The sequence below is a fragment of the Miscanthus floridulus genome, chromosome 8, assembly GCF_019320115.1.
Source record: "Miscanthus floridulus cultivar M001 chromosome 8, ASM1932011v1, whole genome shotgun sequence".
Taxonomy (NCBI): Eukaryota; Viridiplantae; Streptophyta; class Magnoliopsida; order Poales; family Poaceae; genus Miscanthus; species Miscanthus floridulus.
In genome coordinates this window covers 25,574,109-25,583,784 of record NC_089587.1, presented here as the reverse complement: position 1 = coordinate 25,583,784, position 9,676 = coordinate 25,574,109, and the positions used below count along the sequence as shown (strand labels likewise).

Below are 9,676 nucleotides of genomic sequence, written 5' to 3'. Positions count from 1 at the left end.
GTTTCAGCAAAACATTACAATGTAACACCAGGGTGTTACAATAATCTTACTGTATGAATCCTACACCCAAAAGCGGGCTAACGGACAGGATCACGTAACTTGTTAATCGCTAGCCATTAGATCAGGCCAACATGAGATCTAGGCATCTTATCTTATCTTACTAAGCGGGTTAACGGATAGGACCACGCAGCCCGTTAGTCGCTAGCCATTAGATCAGGCAAACATGAGATCTAAGTCGTTCGATGTTGGTCGCTTCGGGTCTGCTACCCGCTTCATCATCGTCCATGGCAATCGCGAACCTTCGCGGGCGGCACCTGGTTCCGCCCGCTCACCTCTGCCGCTCCGCGTCCACATTCTTTCCCGCGACCCCTCCTCGGCTTCGCACTGGCGAGGCACGCGCGGCCGCGGCCGTGACGACCAGTGGTGGCGGAGCCCACACGTTCCAGGCCAGCGGCAGCATGCGCCAAGCCAGAGGTGCGCGACCAGCGGGGTGGAGGTGGAGGCTCAACCTCACCGAGGCCCGCCTCAGCAGTCAACACCCAGCAGGATGAGTGCTGCACCACCGCCTGGGCATCTAGTTCCAGCTTCTTCGCCTCGCCGATGACCCTGTGCCTACGCAGCGGGAAGAGCTGTGCTACTGTCGCTGATTTTGGATCGCTGGTGAGTCTCTTAACGCGTGTTTAGTTTCAGGAAGTTGGAATTTGGGGCTACTGTAGCACTTTCGTTTTTATTTGGTAATTAGTGTTCAATCGTGGAGTAATTAGACTCAAAACGTTCGTCTCGTAATTTCCCACCAAACTGTGCAATTAGTTTTTTTCGTCTATATTTAATGCTCCATACACGAGCCGCAAACATTCGATGTGATAGGTACTGTAGCACTTTTTAAGAATTTGGGATGGAACTAAACAAGACGTTACTAGTGGGTGCGATGTACGGAGGTGCGAATGCTCGCGTAGCTTCCCAGTTTAATGGTTGCTGATTCGTTTCCAGTAACGCTTAGTCTCAAATTATGTTCAACCTGCAAAAAATTATATTACAACAAGCAGTATTACTGGGATCTTAATAGTCAGTTGGTTGAATTGAACACAGTACTCGGAGTCCATACAAGCAGCAACAGCTTTGTTTAGGTAAAGATGTTTCCTTGTTTCTTCTGGGACTAGCTGACCTGGTGATTCTGGATGAAATGAGGCGCCGAGGTAATTAGTTAATAAAGGAAAATAACCTTGTGCAACTTGAAATTAGGGGCGTGATTCACTCGCCCTTCTGAGAGTTGCATTTCTTTTAAAAACTAGCCCCACTAACTAACAGCTAAAACCATTCCTAAGGCAGTAAGGCTCCAAATATCAGCAGTTCAAGAAATCTTGTTGTCTTTATGAAGCCTTGAAAATATTACAGACATACATGATACATGTTTTCTTTCGCATAGAGACATAACCAATCATCCAATTAGAGGCTGTACATATCCTACTAGTATCAATAGCGTTTGTCAAACTGTTTCTTATGGAGACTGGAAACCAAGAATATGACTCTGCATTTGTCAATTAGGTCTACCAAAATTATTTCTTAGTCCTTACATATGACTATTTGAACAGGACTTCACTGGTATCATTTCTACATAAGAGAGGATGGCGCCAATATTCATATGGGGTAGTTTCCCAGCCTAGAAAGAGAGGTCCGACTACTTAACAACTCCCTTCATTCCAAATTATAAGTCATTCTAAGAAACTTGGAGAGTTAAAGGATCTCAAGTTTGACCAAATTTATAAAGAGAATTAAAAAGATTTATGACATCAAATAGTTTGATCAAGGCCTTGTTTAGATTGCAAATTTTTGCAATCCGGACACTGTAGCACGTTTCGTTTGTATTTGACAAACTTTGTCCGATCATGGACTAACTAGGCTCAAAAGATTCGTCTCGTGATTTACAACAAAACTGTGCAATTAATTATTTTTTTTATCTACATTTAATGCTCCATGCATGCGTCAAAAAATTGATGTAATGGAGAGAGAAAAAAAACTTGAAACTTTGAGGCAATCTAAACAAAGCCCAAATATATAAAGAGAATTAGGTCCCGTTTGGAGGAGCTCCAGCAGGCTCCGGCTCCGGACTGTTCATGCACTGTAGCACGGAGCCGGCGAAGCTCGAAATCGTGGCTTCGCCAGCTCCTCCTCTTTTCGGCTTCTTTTCAGTTCATTTTGCGCCTCGATTTCCGAAACGGCTCTTACCACAGTGTTGCTACAGTACCACGAGGTGAGGAGCCGGAGCCGCCGGAAGCGGCGCCAAACGCGTCCTTAAGCTGCGGGTGCTCCAGAGGATGGCCGTAATTTTTCTTTTCTTCAGGGGTGCCGGGGGACTGGATGTATTGGTTCTTTTCCACTGAGTGTGGGCCAAACTGCAGGCGACAGCTGCCAACGTGGGTCCCACGAAGCGTACGATATCCATAGACTCCCTTGGCAGTTGGCACTGAGTGTGGGCCAAACAGCAGGCGACGCGGTTTTTCCGCATTGGAGTAATGGAGTTGTTGTCGTGCGCGTGCATCACGACAGGCTGACAGCGAAGGCGCGCAACTTCGAGGAAGCTTCCTTGCCCACTCGCACTTTCTCTTTTCTCTTTTTCTTTTTTACTTTTATATTTTCATTTTCAGACGAAGCCACGCACGAAGGCACGCCTTGGACTGAGCTTCATCGAAGTTTCACAATCGCATCGTCTGCAAGAGTATAAAGAAGCTCGATCGACGCAGTAAGCGGCACTACCATGCAAAGGGCTTAGATTTTGCAAGTGAGTTTATCCCTGTCGGCGGAAATTAACTTTATTCAATTCCTGTCAGTCGGACATGGCCACCGCTCTTCAAGCTGCCGTCCCCAGGCCACACAGTGCGGGGGAGCAATTCCTTCTGAAGGATCAGGAGGCGAACAACCCCGACGTCCGCCGCGCCGAAGATGGCGACAGGAGAGTCCCCTGGTTCACCTTGCTGGGTCTCACCATTCTCACCTTCAACTCCGGGATGGCTATCGTCCGGTCGCAAGGAGATGCGATGGCCATTGCCTTCGTCGGGTTTTCCTACGCCGATCTACTCGCACTGTTCGCCTGCCTGAGGATGTACGAGCGAGCACCTGCAGGCTCGTCCACGAGAGGGTGGCTCAAGGTCGCTGTGTGGATCTTGACGACGCTACTCACCTTCGCTTTCTCTTCCAAAGTCGCGGCCGTTATGCCACCCACGGTGGCGCTGCTTGTGTGGCTCGTGGCTTTCGCGACGGTTGCCGGAGGATTCATCGCCTTCTTCGTCTACGAGGAGAAGCAATGATTAAGGTACGCATGTGCGTTCAAATAACGAATCGAGTAATCACTCTTGGGAGTTTCGAGTTTTTTCGTTGGTCGCTTGTATCTTGTTTCTGCGGTTGATGAACTGAGAGTGAATGGTGTGAACCACCTGAATACTGTATGGATGATTTCTGCAGTGAATGGCCTTTGCCCTAATTCTTAAAAAAAAACGGAAGTGCTAGCGCCAGAACGTCCGGACGGATGTCCGCACGCTACACTCGGTTTCGTGCTCCACGTGGGGCCCGTGCTGCCCGAGCGACAAGTGGGGAAGGGTGCGCGGTGCTTCCGATTCAAAAGGACCTAGCAGCGGCGTCGTATGGATGCCATACCGGCGTCGGGAGAGACGATGCAGCAGAAGGTGGGGAGAAGAGATGCGACACCCGATCTACTTTTGAAACATCTAAATTATAAAACTTGCACACATACGTCTAAAGACAGTTGAAACACTTGAAACATGCTTCTGAAACACCGGAAAAAACACCTGAAAAACACTTGAAAACCATTGCAACTATACGCAAATATCCAAATAAAACACATGCAACGTATGTGTGAAACATATGCAGCATCTAGATAAACACACTTGTAGCATGTGTCCGGCAAACACAGATGAAACATACATCTAGAACATCTAAAACGCTCGAAACATACTCTTGCAACATGTCTCTGAAATAATTGCAACATATGCAACATCCCCCGATCTACTATTGCAACATCCATATGAAACAAATGCAACATGCATCTGAAACATACATATGCAACATAGGGAGAGAGAGATAGCTTGGCACAAGGAGCGCCATGGCCGCCGAGGTGGGGAAAGCACGGTCGCCGGGGTGGGAGAGGGCGCTGCCAGGGGTGGGGAGCGCGTCTCGCCCGGGTGAGGGAGCGCCACCGACTCCCCTCGCCGTGCCACCTCCAAAGGATCTCGCTCAAGCTCCATGGATCTCGCGCGGTGTGGGGGAGAGGGCCGCCGGATCTGCCGGCATTGGATGCTCCTGGTGGGGGAGGATGCGGGGGTGATGAAGGATATCGGGGTGGGGGAGAGGCGGCGCCAGGGTAGGGGAAGGAGCTGCCGGGGTGGGTGAGGGCGTCACCGCCAGCCAGGGAGGCAGGCATGGCCACGCGTCGGGATAACGGAGGGCGCGCGCCGAGGTGGGTGAGGGCACCGCTGCCGGCCATGGAGGGAGCTGGCGGCGCACGCGATGGAAGGGACGAGAGGCGAACGAGCCAGCGGATGAGTGGAGGATAAGCAGAGTGGAGGATTTTTTTTAATAGCAAGCGAATGAGTGGAGGAGCTGTGTCCGACGGATCGACTAACACCCCGGTTGTCTAATAAGTAGCATTACCGCTAATGGTACGCATGTGCCTGCCATCATGGATCTTCCCCGGCCATGCAACAAATTAAAGTTATTATCTGATGTCTGGTCCATCGCTGCTTGAGTTTGTGAATTGCATCCTCCATGCATGGTTAGTGTTTTTTTGGCACGAGGTTGTAGGCTTGTAGTTGTAGCTACCAAAAAAATTGGTTATGCCATCGTGACCCAAAATCTACTGTTCATTTTTGTTCAATGTCAATCATATCGCTTTTTTTTCTTTCCAGTCAATCATAGTGGCGAATGCCCTGGCATCGTGCCGCCGGCGGCACAGGAGGCGTGGCGGATCGAGCTCACCACCGCCGTCGGGTGAGCAGAAGCCTATCATCACGCTTCCGGCATGGATGACGAAGAGCATGGCCTCACGGTGGGTCGGTGGTTGGCGTGAAGGTCCAGCCGTTGGTGCGTGGGAGCATGCGCGACAGTGGAGAGAGCACGGCTGACGCAACGGATTGCGGTGCCACAGCCCGAATTTTTTTATTTTTTGGTCCTTTTTTGAAAGTTTTTCACAAATATGCCCCTAGAGGAATGCTTTCAATATCCGGACCCTTAGCTCGGTGCCATCGTTGGTGGCGCTGAGGTTATACATCTCGACACCAGAGGGTTTAGCGCCTAGGTCGGGGGGCCACGTCGGCATCAAAGTAGAGCAGGGGGTGACATGGCAGCCAGCTCGGCGCCGTGGATCTTGGCACCAAGCTTGGCACCGTAGATATTGGCGCCAAAGATCCTGGCGCCGCGCCGGCCTTACAGGTGGGTCTGTTTCCTTTCTCTCTTCCTTCTCTTCCTTTCTCTCCCACTCTCTCTCTCTCTCGCCCGACACCTCCCGCCACCGACGCCGCTCGTCCTCGCCATCCCTCGCCCCAACCATCGTCGTCACTCCCGGCCGGCCATGCGCCCCACCCCGCCGACCGGTTCGACGCCCTGTCCCGCGCAGGCCGGCACGGCCGTGACCCGCTCCCCCACCTTGGCGTCCCCGCCGTGGCCGCCGCGCTGTGCCCCGCGACGTCGGCCGTGCGCCCCGCCCTGTCCCGCCCCAGCGCCGGTCGGCCGCGCGCCGGCCCATGCGCCCCGTCCCACACCCCGCCCCGCGCGCCGGCCAGTCGCGCCCCGCCCGCCCCGGACCATGCCCCGTCCCATGCGCTGGCAAGCCACGCCCTACCCCACGCGCACTAGGCCGCCGAGCCCCGCGCGCCGTGCTACGCCGCGCAGGGCAGGAGAGCCCGGCCACACCCATCCCCACCCCCACGCGCTGAGCCATGAGGCACCGTGCCCCACCCACGACTGTTGCGTCGTCCTACCCGTCGTCGAACCCAGACGGGAGCGACCACACCGTACCTGCTGCATCGCCCTCCCTTGCCCGCTCCACACGAGCAGTGGGGGCCGTAGGCCGGTAGCATGGTGCCGTTTGCCGGCCTCCTATGGCCGCTCGCCCCCACGCGTGGGCGCACGACAGCTTCCCCGCCAGCCGTCTCTGCCTCTTGTCGACTACTGTGCCTCCCCTGCACTCGAGGTACATTAGTTTTTAAATTTTGTTATTTAACAGTGGTTATTAGTTGGTTAGTGTGGTAGTGATTTAGATAGGTAGAAAGATATTTAGATTGATATGTTGATTGATAGATACTTTACATAGTTAGATATATAGTTAGTTACATAGTTATATAGTTAGTAAGATAGTTAGTTAAATAGTTATATACTTAGTTACATAGTTAGTTAGATAGTTAATTGACATAGTTAGTTAGTAGTACTTAGTAGTTAGTAGTGAATTGATAGTATCTATTTAGTTAGTTATTACATACTAGAGACCTTGTACTTAGTATGCTTCATTTATATTGGACTAAAGTAATTGTGCACCCTTATGTGTATGAACTAGATGGATAACCTAGTGAGCATATATCATGGAGGCACCATGGAAAGAGATGGCTATGGTTATGTTGAGTTTGTTGAGATGCAAAGTGTGCATGTGTTATTCAATGAAAAGCCTTCATTTAGTGAGTTGGTTGCAAGGGCTCGGGAGGTGCTACATTGCCATGGAGCTGATGATGATGATGGCATCGCAGTCGAGGGTGTACTTCACCTAGGTTCCCCTTCCAACATCCTAAGGAAGATGATCCCAATTGGGTGTGCAGACCAGTGGAAGAACAATGTGAGATCGGCTATGAAGTGTCAGTTCCAAAGTTTGGACGTGGTTGTGCGTCGGGTGTTAGTTGATCCCATCCCTCATGGATTTTCCCCACCAATGGGTCAGCAGACACACTTTGACCCTCCTGTCTTGGAACCTGATTTGGATGTGGAGGTTGCACCTACGGGTCCCGATGCTCAATCTGCCCCCAATGAGCTAGTTGGATATGCTTATCAGACTCATGATGTTGTGGCAGATCCTCCTCATGAGATCCCTTTGACACAGAATCATCTGAGTAAGTGTCTTATCCGCATGGTTATTGGGAGCTTACCCCTTACTTACATCCATTTTTTTCATACTTTCCTCATTTTTCTACTTATGTTGTAGGAGACATTCCTGACAATGTGGATGTGCCCACTGTTGCTGCGCAAGTGTACTGTGGAGATGGATTCCGTGGCTCCAATAGTGTTGAAATTATGAATGATTCGGTTCGAATCCATATGAGATGGCAAGGGCTCTTGATTCTAATGATGATCACCTTGCGCAAATGAAAGGGCTGGCACACATGAGGTTACATGTTTTGACCACGCTATAGGGACTTATCAGGCCGAGCATAGGGGCGGTACAACATCCGACGACGAGGTCCGAGAGTCGAGGATGCATGTGGTAATCCTCCAAGATTTCACATGCACTTGTGGTAAACCAAGGCAGTACCACTTTCTATGTTCTTATTTGATGGCAACAGCTAGGCATCGCAACTTTAATATCAAGAGCATGATACCTCACGAGTTCAGTGTCGACACGCTTGTGCACATATAGAGCCCCCGCTTCATGCCTTTTTGGGACCCTGGAGAGTGGCCTCCATATGATGGGCCAAAGTACATTGTGGATCCAGTTTACTGTTGGAACAAGCGTGGATAAAGGAAGAGGACGAGGCACAGGATGGTTATGGATCAGATACCCGGAAGAACGAGACATGGGAGAGGAACCCCATTTCTTACTAACCCCGAGCCGTACGAGTGCGGCAAGTGCAGTAGACTGGGCCACAATTCACGCACTTGCCATTGGCATATTAGTGAGGTGCGACTATTGGTTGTTTTCGTTATTTCATATTTGTCGTATTCATTCAATTAATTATGTATGTCTCAATTTATGCTTGTAATTGTGTCAATTACTTATACATTTCTAAGTTTATGTTTTATTGTATATTGAATTTCTAAGGGAAATAGCATTTATAGTGATTTGTCATGTCACCGTCAAATAGACTTTTCAGTGTCCTTCGAAATAGTGATTCAAGTCTGAAATCGAATAGGCTTTTCAGTCATGGAATCTAGGTTCCCCAGTGTCCTACGATGTAGGCTTTTTAATGATTCTGAGTAGACTTTCTAGGAGCATTTATAGCACAATACAACGGCTAGGAAACCTGTCTCCGCCTATATATATGCGTTCTAGGATACATTGCTAACCAAAAGGAAAACCAAACTAGTATCCGGTTTCGTTGGAGTAGAAATGTCTGGAGGGTCATCTAGAGAAAAGGGTTTCAGGAGTAGGAGAGGAAGGGGGGACGAAGGGAACTCCCATTGTGTGGGAGGGGTCTCTTAGGCCTTATTTCTTTGAGGAACCAGTGTATCAGTTTCCCCCCGATAGCAAGAGTGATTTCATTAAAATTAGCAGCAGGTACAAGGAAGACGAAGACGACGACAACAACAATGGTGCAAGTTCATAGGAGGCACTCTGCAATGATCCATATTACACCTGCCCTAATCACAAGAACAAGAGACCTCTGTCTTCACCCCCGCCACCACCACCACCAACAATGCAAGGCTACTGTGGAGAAGGTGCAACACAATTTACTATGTGGCCACACTACTAGGACGACCCTATCTTATTCACATGGCACATCAATGTGTTTGTTGTTTGGTTTAATTACCTAAGGCATGTTAGGTTTAGTCGAAGGAATTATGTACCCTTGTTTTGCATATGTTCTCACATGCCATTTCGTGTGCTCGTTGTTCGCTTCAATTACCTAATGCATGTTAGGTTTAGTTCAGGACCTCTATACCCTAGTTCGGTACATGTTCTCACATGTCATTTTATATGTTGTGTATGTTAAATTATATAATGCCCTACTTCGTTAGGTTTTATTTGCAGCACGTGATCACATTTCACTACGTCCGCAATATTAAACTGAATATTATGACCACAAATAATGAAAACAACTACATAATGAAAAGTCCAATACTATGACACATTAAACAACACAATAATAATAGAAGTACGTGCCGATAAACTAAATAATGCAGTACATGACCTAAGCATGCCCATACTTAAAGTGCATTACATGACAACACAATAAAAAGTCCAACAATAGACAATATTGTTCATGAATAAACTATAGAACTAGCAAGTAATGAAGACTACTGAGTGCAACGAGGCCACTTTCCCTTCCTCAGAGCATCGGAATTCTCCTCCATCGCTGCTTTTGATCGTCGTGCACGCTCAAGCTTCTTTTCCCTCTCCTCTCTGTACGTAGCAACACGCCTCCTTTTCTCCTCTTCTTTGTGCTCCTTTTCTACAGCATCCTCTCAGCGTCTCTTCTCCATCATCTCCTTGTCCTCTGTCTCCCACCGCAACAGTTCTGCATCTATTCCTTGTTTTCAGGCTTGATCTCAGTATCGATCGACTGCTCAAAATCACAGAGCGATGGAGGGGCCTGCAACAAATACAATTGTTATAAAACAAAAAATCATGCAAGATTTCATATGACACAAAATAATTATTACACAACATCAATTCCTCACCATCTTGTTAATGCGGCACTGACGAAGTGTAGGCTCAAACGTAAAATTGGAACGCATCCAATAC

The 9,676-nt window shown here is 49.0% G+C and overlaps 1 long non-coding RNA gene across 1 annotated transcript; it reads left to right on the top strand.

Moving 5' to 3' along the window:
• The first annotated feature begins 2,761 nt into the window (after positions 1-2,761).
• Positions 2,762-8,476, top strand: LOC136476020 (uncharacterized). The gene is made up of 3 exons (XR_010763350.1): positions 2,762-3,310; positions 4,920-7,106; positions 7,199-8,476. It is a non-coding gene; the product is annotated as an uncharacterized lncRNA (long non-coding RNA).
• The last annotated feature ends 1,200 nt before the right edge of the window (positions 8,477-9,676 follow it).